The sequence below is a fragment of the Grammomys surdaster genome, unplaced genomic scaffold (genome assembly GCF_004785775.1).
Source record: "Grammomys surdaster isolate TR1022 unplaced genomic scaffold, NIH_TR_1.0 133, whole genome shotgun sequence".
In the NCBI taxonomy this organism is placed as follows: Eukaryota; Metazoa; Chordata; class Mammalia; order Rodentia; family Muridae; genus Grammomys; species Grammomys surdaster.
The window spans coordinates 10,493,736-10,509,552 of record NW_021604591.1 but is presented as its reverse complement, the minus strand read 5'-3'; the positions used below and the strand labels follow the sequence as shown (position 1 = coordinate 10,509,552).

The window sequence follows — 15,817 nt, the reverse complement described above, 5'->3', positions numbered from 1 at the left end:
TAGGCATCAGAGTATTTCCAAATCTCTGTGCCATGCTCATACACACCTCACGGCAATCTCAGGTGGTTTAGAAGAAGATGACTAAAAATTCTCATTCAGGAGAGCTCTGACTTTTAATCCTTTCTTCTCAAGTAAGTAATTGCAGGAAGGTACTTAGAGAACTCTGTCTTTAAAGGCATGGTATGATTTTATGAAAAACATCAAGAATTTGCAGCAAGTCTTTAAGATACAAGACCATCAAGATTAAGAAGAAGGTCAGAGTCAGTTGCTGAAAGAACTTCTCCAAGATAAGTTCTCTCTGACTTGGAGGACCTCTCTCCACCTTACTGATATGCTCACTAAGCCAATAGCACTAAGGTTTTCTTAGGTGTCAAAAAATATTCTTTGCTGTTCTCTAATCTCATTTAAAACATCCAAGTTAGTTCTAATTTTTTATAGATTCCTCTTTGATGTTAATTTTTTTTCAGTTACTATTGACTTTTGTAAATTTTGAAGACTATTGTTTTTCATGTAAAATGTGGTATTTCTACAGCTGTTACTTTATGTCTTTATAATGATTTGACGAGATTTATAGTGTTTTTTAGAACAACTATAGAGATAAATGTTTATGTTTGTTTTTCTGCATGTGTGAGGTATATGTCCCTATATTTGTTTGTGGAGAAACATATGCTTTTGTGCGTGTACATTTTGAGGTAAAAGGAAGTTATTAGGGCATCACTCTCTACTGGTTCTCAACTTATTCCCTGAAGTCAATTTCACTGAACCTAGACCTTAACTTTACATAGCTAAACTGCTACAGCTACAATTCCCTGACATCATTCTATCTCTGTCCTTCTACATCCCCAGAAACACTGGGGTTACAGATGTTGGACCACGAAACACTTTTCACTTATGTACTGGTAAAGACAAACTCAGGTCTTCCGACTACCATATGAAGTATCCTTAGGTAGCAGCCATATGTCTAGTTCTTGAAATGGCATTTTATCTCATATTTCAACCGGTGTAAATGTAGGATTATGTAGTGTCATCACATGAATATAATTTATCCCTTTCAATAATGACCTTCACCAACTGGCTTAGATTGCTTTGAAGAAAATCTCCTTTCTTTTCATGTAGGCGATTACTGATTTATATAAGGCGTCTGACTTCTCCTGAAAGATTGCCTTTGTCTTCACTGTTTCTTAAGTTGAATATGAAATTACCAAGGTTAATTTTTTTGTGTATGGATTTATTCATTTACTGTATTTGGTGCTTTCAGAATGTATGATTTTACTTCCATTTTTGGAGGATTCCATTTTTGTGAGCCATCTGATATGAGGCCTGGGACTCAAACTTCTGTTCTCTGAAAAAAATAACAAATACTCCATAAATCTACAAGATCTGTCTATCTCACTAAAATATTTATAAATCTGTATTTTTTCTTTCTTATATTTCAGTTATTTTTAGATTCTTACTATTGAGATTGGAAAAAAGTAACATAATTTGAAAAAAATATTTTACTATGGAATTCTAAAAATCACACTTATAAATTTATTTTAGATCATCATAAAAATTCCCACTTATATACAAAACTGGGTCATCAAAATGCTCTTTGATAAAGGTGCTGGGTTTGATCCCAATGACCCAACTGGTGGAAGGAGAGAACTGAGAGAACTGACTCTGAGCAGTTAGCCTCTGAGCTCCATATGTGGGCACACACACTATCACACCAACACATGCAAACACACACACACGCACATGCACACACACATGCACGCACGCGTGCACACACAAACACACACGTACATCAAATGTAAAATATTGTTTTCTGTGTGTACAAATAGAAAACTATAAGAAAATGCTGAACTTAAAACAATATAAAATTTCAACAATATATTAAAAGGCCAAATGAGTAGATTCTGTTAGACTTACCTGAGAATATTATAGAGCTCTGAAATAAATGATATACTGTAATTGAAAATTATATAGGTATTAAAAGTAACTTCAGACTGTGTTACTGGATAACATTACTTGTCTAGTTTAAAATCGGTGTAAACAAATTGAGATCTTAGAAATAATACAAGTGATTACTTGGTAGGTGATATAAGAGTAATTATGAAGAATCATGACACTGATGAACACATGTATTAATTATTTGAGAAGCCAATTATTTTCTTCTAAGTTGACTTACAGAGATTATATTAAATACCAATCAATGTGATTAATTCATTTTTTTTTTTGGAGTTCAAAAGATTATTGGTATTTCCTGAAGTGACTAATGAGCACAGGGATAGTCTGCCTCAACAATAGTTATGCCTTTTCCATTATTGAAACATCTGAAACATCCTTAATGTTAAAACCATTTTTTATTTCTCTAATAATGGCACTTTAATTTTTTCTCTTTGTCATTTCTAATGTTCTTAGATACATTTGAAAATATTTTCATTTACTATAAACAATGTCTTCCGTGCTAGCCAAGGCTATTGACATCAATCACAAATCCTCTTTGCATGTAATTTATTTCTTCTACATCAAGGTAACCATAAATATTTCTGCTCTGGAAAATGGCTACAATAGTTATTTAACATGTGATTTCAATAATTTTTAAATTTCACATATTTCCTTCAAAATATCTTTTTCAGAGTGAAAAAAGTTACTTAAAAATCTACTGTGTAAAACAAACAAAATTGGTACTTAAAATTTGTAGAATGCTTATTTGTCTCAAATCTCTAATGACTTCAAGTCATTTACATTGGTTAAATCAAGTTACAAATGTAGGTATTTTTAAATTCCTGCAGTCATCTTTGATATTAACAGTGGATTTATTCTTGTACCCATGGAAGCCACCACTGCTCCATCCACACAACTTAAAAGTTGATATTACAGTTTCTTCCATAAAGGACCATAATGCCTGTACACACCAACAATATACTTTAAAGAGTTTATAGCAGGGCAACATATGTTATTTCCACAGTATTTTCCATACCCAATACAATGTAGATGGAATGTAAATAGTTACTACATTACATTATGGTGGTAATGACAACATAGAAAATCTACACATATTTAGTACAGATAACTTTATTATCAGTATTAATTGTATTACCAAATATTGCATTGATTGGCCTATAGATGAGAAAGGACAACTGTTGCTATTCCTGTAGTATATAGGTTGACATTTTTATAAAGTATAAATACTGCATCTTTTCGCATGGATTATCCTTTACTACTCCAACATCAAGACGGATGAAACTGTTAGTATTCAGTGTGCTTTCTCTGAAGAATCCATGCTGAACAATCATTTCCCCTAAGTGTGGCATTTCTGTCCTAGAGGGAAACTCACAAGACTCAGCAATTTTGCCTATCTAAGAAAGCTGAAACTTTACAAGGTTAAAATGCTTCCCTTCAGAAATGATAGAAGCACAACACAGCTGTTGTGGGAGGAAGACCAGCCAAGTTCACTGGAAGTTAAGCAGAAATTTCAGGTTGCAGCTTCTTTGAGTTTCACCTGTGTTGTAATGGACATTTTGGTCAGGTAGATGAAGCTGAATTTGAGTCATCCGTACTTGTTTAACTAAGCCCTCATATCTATCCTGTAAGTAAGTCTGATAACTTACTGCTATACCACGGTGGGTTTTGATATAGTAGTTACATTAGTTTGTATGGAAGTAAGAGCACAACTTTCAGGAGAAGGTCTGTCTTCCAACCATGATATGTAAGACTTGGAATCGCTTATCATTTGTGCTGCTCCAAGACATACTCAAGGGTAGCTGACCTATGCACTTCCAGTTGATACAGCAGTTTCTAAACCATACCTTACTGTGGGATGCTTGTGATTACAAATATATGCCATTGCATATGACTTTAAAATAGATTGTGTGGAATAAATTCATATCCTCAGCCTTGTACAGCTTCCACATTTTCCCATTGAGTACTCTCCTCTGATTATCAGAATAAAAATTTCTTTGTCTTATAAAATGTTAGTTTTAACTATGTGTGTATATATGCTGAATATTACTGTGTTACCCATGGAGTCTGGAAGAAGATTCAGAGTCCTAAAACTATAGTTAAAAGTGGTTGTATATTGTATGTTATCAGTCGTAAGAACTAATCTCTGATCCTATGCTGGAACCAATTATGTCCTTAAGCAATTTTACCAGCCCCAGCATCTAAAGTCTTAATCATAAACTTCCAAATCCATAAGATACAGAAACACTGAGGTTATCAACTTCCTACAAAAATATGTAAAATTGACTTGACTAGAAAATACTTCAAAGACATCCAAAGAAGTTAAACACAGCTGTTCTCAAAACAAACAGGAGACAAGCATCGCTATATGCTTCAGTTTTCTTTCTTCTGGCCCTCCCTCCTGTGAACTTAAGGTAAATCAATATCAGTGACGATAAAGCATGCTGACTAGGGTCTCTACCTTGTATTCAGAGCAGAATTTGAGTGGCATTAGAATTTCAAAACTGCCAGGGTATTTTGTCAATCTAGAAGTGGAGTTAGAATATGGATGAGGGGATTATTTGAAATCACGAAGGTAAACAAAGCTTGTCCTAACTCTATTTTATATCTTCTTAGACACTCCTCAACCTTCCATCCCCAATAGCTATATCTGCTTTGACAATGCTCTAGGGACTATGATACTGAACACAATCCAGATATATCACCCAAATAATTAATATTTGTAAAAGTGAAATATAAAACTAAAAGAAATAGAAAAAAATGTGATCACAACTAATTGTCATGTAGTATCTGGAATATATAGCTAAGCTCTGTAAAATGACAGACAGAAGTGGCAAGGTTATTCTACCCCCTTTACCAATTATTCTCCCTGAACAATGGTATAATTCTGTTTTTTGATTTGAAAACACTGTATCACTGAGCTTTGCCACAAAAAGGCATTTTGGAGATGTGAGCCTATTGGTCATTACTAAAGGATTCTTATAATGGCAATTAGCTTAATTAGTACAATTATCAACAACTAACTCATACTTTCTTTTTTTTCTGCTTACTCTTTTTTTATTTTTTAATATAATTTTTTTTCAAATTGTAATTTATACTCATTCACACAGGGGTTATAAACACAGAAAGGCAGGATGTGGGGAAGGGGATGACACTGGAGTGTGGGTGTTCAGGGGCAATACAGATATCTTTCAGAACAGGGTATCGGCTAGATTAGGGTTCAGGGGACATGTCTCTTATTGTTTATGTATAGGTATGCACACAGATCTGCAATTGCTCACAAGAACCAGACGTGTCAAGTTCTTCTGGAGCTGGAGTTAAAGATTCTTGTCAGGTGCTTGGTTGGGTTACTGGGAACTCAATTCAATCAACTGTAAGAGCAGCAATTTGTGTAGCCATTGAACAAATTCCCCTTCTTGAATTTTTATGCTTATGCAAACATACTTGCAAGGATATTTAATCAAACAACCTAGGCGCTAACTTTTCTGAGTTCTGTTACATCTCTGGGGATTATCCCTTCAATGACTCTATATTTAAGCATTGCTAAGCTTACTTTAAAAAAAATAAAATCTTGCTATGTTCCCATTGAAAGACTTAGTACAATTCTTATTCTAATTCTTCTTGTTTTCCATTTTAAGATGCAAATTATATTGAAATTTCAGGCTGGAAAGTTTGTACAGGCTTAGGTTTTATAAAACTCACTTTTTTATATTTCTTTAATATTTTTATTGAATATTTTCTTTATTTATATTTAAAATATTATCCCATTTCCTGGTTTCCCCCAGAAAACACCTTTCCCATTCCTCCTTCCCCCTGCTTCTATGAGGATGTTCCACCCACCTTCTGCCACCTCCCCACCCTGGCATTTCCCTACACTGAGGCATCAAACCTTCACAGGACCAAGAACCTCTCCTCCCATTGATGCCAACAAGGCCGTTGGACACTAGCTCTGCACCCAGTCCCACAACACCCAGAGGAAGCTCAACTCCCAGGTGCTCTAACACGCTCAGGATCATAGGTGAGCAGGCCACATTTGCCCCAACACCAACATGGAGACTGACTGGGACCAGCAGGATCAAAGGATGCAGAAAACCCCGCCAGGCCAGTGGCATAGATTCCTTCTGGTCTGAGCTGGTGCCCTGAGCAGACCTTGGGCACTAGCTCTGCACCCAGTCCTATAACACCCAGAAGAAGCTCAACTCCTAGGCACTCTAACACACCCAAGATCATAGGATTTCAGAATCCCAAAGACAGCTTAACTCCCAGGAGCTCTGACACAGCCAGGATCTCAGGATTACAGAATTCTAGAATCACAGGATTACAGAGACAGCTGAACTCTGAGGAGTTCTGACACAACAAGGATCACAGGAGGGACAGGCTCCAGTCAGAGACAGTGAGGGAAGGTAGCACTAGAAGTAACCAGATGGTGAGTGGCAAGCACAAGAACATAAGCAACAGAACCAAGGTTACTTGGCATCATCAGAACCCAGTTCTCCCACCATAGCAAGTCCTGGATATACCATCACATCAGAAAAGCAAGAATCAGATCTAAAATAAATTCTCATGATGATGATAGAGGACTTTAAGAAAGACAAAAATAATTCCCTTAAAAAAATATAGAACACAGGTAAACAGTTAGAAGCCCTTAAAAAGGATACACAAAAATCCCTTAAAGAATTACAGGAAAACACAACAAAACTGGTTAAGGAATTAAGAGCATCTAGGACCTAAAAATGGAAATAGAAGCAATAAAGAAATCACGAAGGAAGACAACACTGGGAATAGAAAACCTAGGGAAAAGATCAGGAGTCATAGATGCAAGCATCACTGACAGAATACAAGGGATAGAAGAGAGAATCTCAGGTGCAGAAGATACCATAGAAAACATTGACACAACAGTCAAAGAAAATGCAAAAAGCAAAAAGCTCCTAACACAAAACATAAAACACACTTTTAATAAGGATTCTCAAATGTATCTGCCCCTGTTCTAGCCCACTGTCCAATAGAATAAGAGAAAAGAGGGTAAATAGGGCAAAGAAATATGGACCTGTTTAGTTGTAGTTCCTTGAGGTTCTTCCAATGCCCCTTGTCAGGATATAAGCAGTTGAGGTCAGTAGTGTCGGGATACTAAATATGAATCATCAGTGGTGGCACAATACAGAAGAAACCACCAGGCCTCCACTGAATCACCATGAGTCAGTGGGAGTCACCAGGATCAGTCAAGGACACCAAGTAAAGTTTCCTGCCTTGCCTCTCTCAATGAAGTGAAGATCAGGAGCAAAGAGGTGAGGCCAATGCAGCATTGCAAAGCTAGCTATGCAAGTACATCATCACTGTCCATTGAATCCTATTTATACTCTCTCAAAACATCATATGTGATCCTCAGGATCTTGCCTTAGAAAAATATCATGTGAATCTGCATCATAGGACACTACCAGAAATTCCCATTTCAGCTTGTTGTTGAGGAGTTTCCTCTAAGTTGTAATACTCCATCCTATGGGAAGCTCATTATTATAATAATGCTAGTAAAAGGATTTTGGAAATTGTAAAATTCTCAGAAAGTCTCTGAAATTTACTAGGTGTGTATGTCGCCCTTCATATCAACATATATAGTCAGTAATTTTATTAAGAACACACCCCTTCTGCTGTCCAGTTGGCTACAAGTTGTATAAAGAGCTCCAAGGTTTCAGCTTTTTCATGTCATTGTAGTGCCAGGGAAATGTTAGCGATTCCAAAAAACACAGATAGGAGCCAATCTGATGCAACTCACAGCAGGGTCTTTACTCTATTTCTGCTCCCTTCTGCATTGGTGGTGGTGAGGCACAGGGGTGGGCTTCTAACCTAGGGGTGCAGGTTTGCTGGGGGAATAACCTGGAGATGCTGGTCTTGTGGATGTAACCTGCAGATGGTCTTGTTGGGGATTAGCCTAGAGATTGAAGCTAGGCTTGAGTTTTGTTGGAGATTTACTTGGCTATTAATGCTAGGTACCAGCCTGTTATTTTATCTGGGTTCAAACTTAGGTCAGGTTCTCTAAAATGGAGTCAGAAGTTAAAAGATTTGGCCTCTCATCATCATCCTTGTTGGGGTGTGCTTTCAGTGATGCAGTTGCCTCTGTGCCATCCATGTTCCTTTACCATTCACCCATAACCATGCCAATAAACTCATTGGTTTACTATTTTGTACTTTGGTAGCATTGTTACTTTGGTCTGTTGTCAGTATTTATATAGGCTGAGTCAATGGTTGTTCATGTCTCTTAAGGAATAGTATCACAAAACAGAGTACAAAAATCAAAGATCACAAACTTTACTAGACTTTTTTTTTCTTTTTTTTGGAGATTTTTTTTAATTAATCTTTTCTCAAATCATAATTTATGCACACAGGAGTTATAAACACAGAAAGGCAGGATCTGGGGAAGGGAATGACACTGGAGTGTGGATGATTGGGAGAATACAGATATCATCAGAACTGGGTATTGGCTAGGTGAAGGTTCAGGGGACAAGTCACTATGACTCTGCCTATGACTCACTTGTCCTTATCTAAGTTGATATTGTCTGCCCAGGCTACCTATTTACAAGGTCTATGACTACTCAGGCTTGTAAATTTCCACAAAAGCTGCCTGCTTACATTAGCTTATAGCCATCTGTTTCAATGTTTTTCCACTGAGACCCAAGACTTGGTGTTAGTATACATGTATGACAGGCCTATTGCTGATTTTAGGCCTATGGCTGATTTTAGGCCTTCAGTGTGTAAGCAGGGCTGCCCCTGACATCTCCTCCCTTCTCTAAGTATAGAAGGGCTGTGGCAATTCTAAACTTGCTAAGGCGGGAATAGAGGCCTGACCTCCAGTATTTGAAGGGGACCTTGTAATGGCTCCAGTCCCCCTGTCCTTGTCCAGTGAGGCATGAGGGCCATATTCATCCCAATGTCTTTTTCCTGGAGAGGGGATACTTTTGACATCAACCCCTATGCAGTCAGGCTTGTCCTTCAGGGAACCCAGATAGATGTTTTTATCTTTTATTTATATTCCCTTGCAGTGCTTAGCCTCTCAGCCTGAGCAAGAATTCAGATAGCCTGTCAGAGGGGGTTCTGGGTGGCCCCTCTCTGCTTGGTCTAGGGGCAGAAGTCCCCCCTTTTAGGTTGGGTGGAGATGGGTTTTGGAAACACCCTGTATAAAGTAACAACCTCATCTGGAGTCTTGTGGTCCTCCATAGCTAACTTATGATAATGTGTCTGAGTAGGTTTTGCTACCAAATTATCTATCTGTTGTATCACAGAGTTAGTTTGCCTATTTGAGAGCCAGGGACCAGCAGAAAAAAGCAAAAAGAACCCAAATAATGGTCCCAAGATGGGAGGAAATAGGGTTGACAACCTTGGAGAGGCTGAAAACCAATTCTTGTACCAGCCTTCATCTGTCTCTTTCTCTCTTTGATTTTTCTTAGGGCCTTCACTACCTGCTTCATGCTCACTTTAACCCTCCTTGTCTTGTCTATGTAAAGACAACCTTCTTCTTTAAGAGCTGTACACAGTTCAGAGCTGTACACAGCCTTTTCTATTGTAATAGAGTAAATCAAGTCCAATAAGGATTTTTGCAATTTTAGGAGGTCTCTTCAGACAGCGAAACGAGGGATTTCTTCAGATTGGTGATATCAGTCTCTAGCTGTTTGATGCTCATCTCAGTGGCCCTTCAAAGTTCTGAGTAGTGTAAGTTCGGAGGCCAGCATCTGGATTAGAATTTCTAACAGCAGACATCACGGGTGATTCATTTTTACCTGGAAAGGAAAAAGAAGGGAATTCTCAGGGAGATTTCTCTTCCCTGGATGTAAATTGTTATTCATCATATTTATGGTTGGGCCTGGCTTTGTGGGGGTATCTTTTTTTTTTAATTAATCTTTTTGGTAGCCAGTTAGCTGTGGCTTCTTTTCCTAGACTTTCTAATGGTGCTATGTTTACAAATGAACTATAGCTGCAACCTGAACAGAAAGGCAGTCTGTAAGCTTCCTCTCTCTAATCTGTGATTGATTCCACCTACCAATTTTTATGCCTGCTAACACAATATGGAATACCTAGACATTCATCTTTGATATGTCTAAGGAATTTTGAGAAATTCTGAGCAATAGAGAACTGCTAATATGCTAGGCTTGTCTCCTTAACCTCTTCAGTTATAATTGTAGCATCTATGCAACAGCCCAAATGATATTAAAGTGACTCTGAGAACTTTTCCTTTACAAGTGACCAGATTGTGCTTTATATTCAAATGAACTGACTTTCCCTTTCCATCAAGAATGTATCAAAGTAAGGTTGATATCCATTTAACAAAAATGAAGAAATTAAGTGAAATTTCATGACTTACTTCATTTCTCTTTCTCTTCATGCATTATAATGATGAGCTAATATTTCTTCAAGTTTCTATTGAGTACACACTATAATTCTGGCTCATTTTCTACTGCAGAAGACAATAACAAAATCCTGTCACTTCTGCCAGCAGTAATGATTGCTTCACTAGATAGAAGATTGGATCAAATTCTATCTCTAAACTGTGGAGAATTTAATGCTGGGCACCTACCTCCAGAGAAAAGTATTGAATGCTCAAAATGACCTCAGGGCTAGGTGAGTATAGTGTGCTTTTTACTACAAAATTTGATCTCCAATTTAGAGTAAAATTAGCATAATTTCAGGTATTGATCATATCTATTTCAAAGTTTTTCATTTCTTTATGTGGTGTCTTTTCAAATGGCATCATTTTAACTTAAGTAATTCTCTTAAAGAAACACAGCAGGAAGAAAGATTCTAGGGAACATGTGACCTGGCTGCATTGTAGTATACTAAAAGAGGCTTCTGATGGCTCTTCCTTTCTCTTCTGAAAAGTTCATTTTTTTTCATTGATTTTGGTGTCAACTAATACTTTGAGAAGTAGTCAATACACAGAGGTCAACATGTGGGACTCATACTACAAGTGAAACTGTAACAGCAAAACTTATGTTCAGATTGCATCCCTTCCTACCTGAAGCAGGCTTCCCTCTTACTGTGTCCCACACCTGCCTCATGTCTGCTCTAGAATATGGTGACATCTTTTTCTTCAGACTTGCCTTTAAGAGAAGTTCAGCTAATTACACATGTATACTTCTCACGACTTATAGCAGGGTAATGGACATGCTATGCATCCCCTATAGCTTACTGCTTGCTAGGTACCGAGTGAACTAAAAGTCATGTTCACAGATAAAACCTGTAGTCTGTATGACTGAAAGGAAAACATTTATATTTGTTTTTCTAATATGAACCTAACTAATTGGCATGTTATCCATTCATAGACATATCTACTGCCCTCATTTGTAAGCAAGCATTAACCTTCTGAAAAACCCAACTCATTTACCATTATTACATTCTTTAAAATTTAACTTTTTAATTAAGACATAATTGCATTATTTTCATTGCTTCCCTTTCCTCCTCTCATCACAAAACTGATTTATAAATATTTGGAAATGTGTTGCAATTATAATTACAAACATTAAAATGATAACTGACATAGTTTCTCCTGACCCCAAAGCCTGATTATTCACTACCAAGCTCAGCTGACCTGTGATTTTCATGCTATACATAAATGTCTACTTATGAATGTATAACTCCTTAATCATTATCATTTTAAATGGTGTATCTTAAGGAGGTTATGAAAAAATTTTGCCTCCCTTGGTGGGTACCTGATATTTGCAGAAGAGCTTGACTGTATATTTCTCCATTACCCTGTTTAAATCTTCCTTATTGGTTTTAACTTTTTTCTGTTCCATGTATCTTCTCCTCTCTTCTTCATGCTTATGAATTACAGTGACTAAAGTATTGGTTTACACACTTACAAAAACTCTTACAAATTAAGTCTCACAAGTGAAAAAAGGAGGATATGGCAGAAAGATTGTAAAAGGCACGGAACCAGAAATCCTGCTGCAAGATTTTGTCTTTGAGATATGACAGTAAAGCCACATACATGAAATCTCAACAATATGAAATCTTAAACAAGACATGAATAATGAGAACATCAGTTAGCATGTGCTTACTGTACATAGAGGAAGTCACATGGTTAATCAAGTATACAGAAAGAGCTTCAGGCAACTCATTACTGCTGAGAGAGGAAGAATTAGTTTTCCTAGAAATTGAACAAGCACCCTAAATGGTTATCCAGCTGCAAGTGATCATCCTTGAAAAATATAGATATAAGCAACATTAAAATGCTCAACAGGTTGCAACTAAATATTTTTCATATTAACACACCACTAAATGATGGAAGAATAAGATTCCATTAATTTGTAAAGTATAGGGTGCATAGAGGAAGGATTGGAGAAGAAAAGTAGGAATGATGGTGTAATTTTACCTTAATTAATAGAAAAATAAAACACACAGAAGTATAGAAAAAGTGACAAGACACTGGCCTTCTCTAGCTCCTCTTGTCAGATGTGTCTCTTACTGTAAGCTCTTACCGTCTACCTAACTGGTCTCTTTTGTCATAGGAATCTCTCAGGCTTGAAATGTTTTTAAAACTCTGACTTCCACCCTTTCCAAATCACATCCATGTGACAAATAAACAGTTACCTACTTCTACTATGTATCCTCTTCAAAAGCTTACAACTGAAAAAGCAACTGTATCACTCTTATATTCAGGAGTTGTTTTTTATTTATTTTTTCATTTGTTTGTATTGTTTTGGGTTTTTATTGTTGTTTATTTTTGTTTGTTTGGGTTTTTAGCATTTTTTCTGCATTATTTACACCTTATTGTTAAAGCACATAGCCATTTACTACACGAAAACATTTTGTCTGTCTTGTGAGCTCTTTCTTAGTTGCAGTTGACGTGAAGAAAAACTAATCTGGGAGAAAAGATTTAACTACCCACTAAACATACTTTCTGCTGAGTGGGACTGGTGAAGATACACAAAGCTCTTACAGAAGACCTGAATTACAATATCAGCTGCTTGTCTACTGCCTAGCAACTGCTGAAACTCCAGCTCCAGAGGGGTCTAGCAACATCTTCTGGCTTCTCTGAGCACCAGTACTCATTTTGCATGTACCTCGTTTCAGATAATCAAACAAATATTCAATAAAAATAAATCCTTTTTGGACCTGTCACTGACAGAGACTTTCCACTCAAGCTACATGTGCGTAAGTACCTCAAATTTTGGAGGAGAAGGCTGTATTGTCATTGAACATATTTTACTTAATTCTTTTTCAAGGTTTATATATAAAGTTGGCTACTTAACAAATATCCAAGTATTCATTTTGTTTCAGCATTTCTGTAATTTAGCTGCATTCATTTGGCTTCACAGTACTTACACTGTAAAGGGAATGGGAGTAAAATTGACAGAAGAACTTGATACTCCTAGGCATGCTCTGAGGTAGTCAGTGAGAAAGATATTCCTCCTCTCTTCATCAAATGCATTGAAAAATAATCTGTGTTCTGCTTCATACTGATACAGCTCATCCCAGTTATAGGTATATCTTTAAGGAAACGAAAATCTGATATCAGGAATCTAAATGCACATCTTGGGTTGTGGATGCCTTATGAGTGAGGTTGCTAGATTTAAAAAAAAAAAGGAGGAAAGAAAGTATATCAGAGCAAACATGAATTTGAATTTTAGATAAACAAAATTTAATGTTGTAAGTCTTAAATACAGCCCAAGTGATACTACAAAACACAATAATAATAATGATGTTATTTATCAAAAAGTCAAACATAACTAGACTTTTTGCATTTTGATTTAACCAAGCCTGCCAGTGTTATTTACATATTTATCACACCAAATTTTTCATCTTCTTTTGACACTCATTATAACAGAAACGTACCTCCCAGTCTGTTCAAGTGAATCTGGTGAGAATCCCCATGTCCCGTTCCATCTGAAATCTAATGCCTTTATATAGATTGGTGTAAGTAGAACCAATTAAGACAGCTCTAGCCAGTCCTGTATAATTACTTGAGGGATTTGAGAGCAAGAAGGAAGTTATAGGGGGATTCTGATTGCTGTAATGAAATGACCTCATAAAATAGAATGGTTTAAGTCATAAAAAAATGAGATGCCTAGCTAATTGTTAAATAGGTAGGTGTGCTCACTCTGAGGTTTCCTGTATGGGCTAAAAGAGTCTTATTTTTAATATTAACTTGGTCTCCTCTGACTATGGAATAGCTCAATTATTAGGCATAATCACTTCTATGGAACTCCGTGGTAAGAATTCAGTAAAAGTACTTTCTGTTGTATACACACATATATTAATGAAGGAAAACAACACAAAAGTCACAAGATAATCTTTTCAATGGATTAATTTTACTAGAGAGAATGTGTGGCAGAGTCTAGAAAAATACATATATTGGATAGACTCTGAATTTGTGTAAGGACTATCATACCTCGCACATCAAATAACATTTTATCCTTTCTTTAAAAGGGGCTTTAGTTAAACGGAAACAGAATCACAATAGGGACAAGAATGTAAACTAAAGATAAAGAATATCAAGAGGTCATTGCTTATAGACCGGAACCCATTGCCTTAGTCCTCTTTCCCGTCTTGCGAAATGGTGGGTGAAAAGGCGCGGAAGCCTGAAACAAAGAAGAAACCTGCAGCCAAGAAGGCTGGCAGTGATGCTGCTGCCACTGGTCCCCGGGACGCTGGTGCAGCTAAAAAGGGTAAACCTAAGAGTAAAAAAGTCAAGAAGGTGAAGCCCCATTGCAGCTGGAACCCTGTCCTGGTGAGAGGAATTGGCAGATACTCCTGATCAGCCATGTATTCCAGAAAGGCCTTGTACAAAAGGAAATACTCAGCTGCCAAGACCAAGGTTGAAAAGAAGAAAAAAAAGGAGAAGGTCCTTGCTACTGTCACAAAAACAATTGGGGGGGGGGGACAAGAATGGTGGCACCCGGGTGGTGAAGCTTCAAAAAATGCCTAGGTATTATCCTATGGAAGATGTGCCTCGGAAGCTTCTGAGCCAAGGCAAAAAGCCCTTCAGTCAGCGTGTGAGGAGGCTATGCTCCAACATCACTCCCGGAACTGTCCTGATCATTCTCACCAGGCGCCAAGGGGCAAGAGAGAGGTTTTCCTGAAGCAGCTGAGCAGTGTGGGCTACTTGTGACTGGACCTCCGGCTATCAACAGAGTTCCTTTGCAGAACACACCAGAAGTTTGTTATTGCCACCTCTACAAAAGTTGATATCAGCAAGATTAAAATCCCCAAACATCTGACGGACGCTTACTTCAAGAAGCAGCTCCGCAAGCCCAGGCATCAGGAGGGTGAGATCTTCGACACAGAGGAGAAATATGAGATTACAGAGCAGAGAAAAGTTGATCAGAAAGCTGTGGACTCTCAGACTTTGCCGAAGATTAAAGCTGTTCCTCAGCTCCAGGGCTACCTGCGATCTCAGTTCTCTATGACAAACTGGTGTTCTAAATTGCTTACAACCTAATTAAACAGATTCATATGTTTAAAAAAAGATTATTAAGAAAGTGGTTCAAGAACTCTAAGAGTTTTTATCAGGTTGTGGTAACACAACCTCTACGCCTAGAGATTGAAGGTGCTAACAAGTCTTCGAGGATCTCCTTACTTCTCAGGAAACATTCATTATTCTGCTACATGTTACAGTATTCTATATGGTACACACCAGATTCTCAGTAGGAGATCACATATTACTAAAAATCACATGCTTCATCTTCCTCACACTGTTTGGTCACCACATTGACTACCATACATGGTCCACATCATTGCTAACCCAAATGTACCCCTTAATTTTCAATTTGAATGTGCTGTCAAATCTTCCATTAGACAATGTCTTCTAGTGAAGAAATAGATTCCTATTATTTCAAAGAATATAATACTCATCATACGTCGTTAGTGAAAGGACAGAATC

General features: G+C 37.2%; 1 pseudogene; it reads left to right on the top strand.

Moving 5' to 3' along the window:
• The first annotated feature begins 14,491 nt into the window (after positions 1–14,491).
• LOC114616992 lies at positions 14,492–15,376 on the top strand (annotated as a pseudogene).
• The last annotated feature ends 441 nt before the right edge of the window (positions 15,377–15,817 follow it).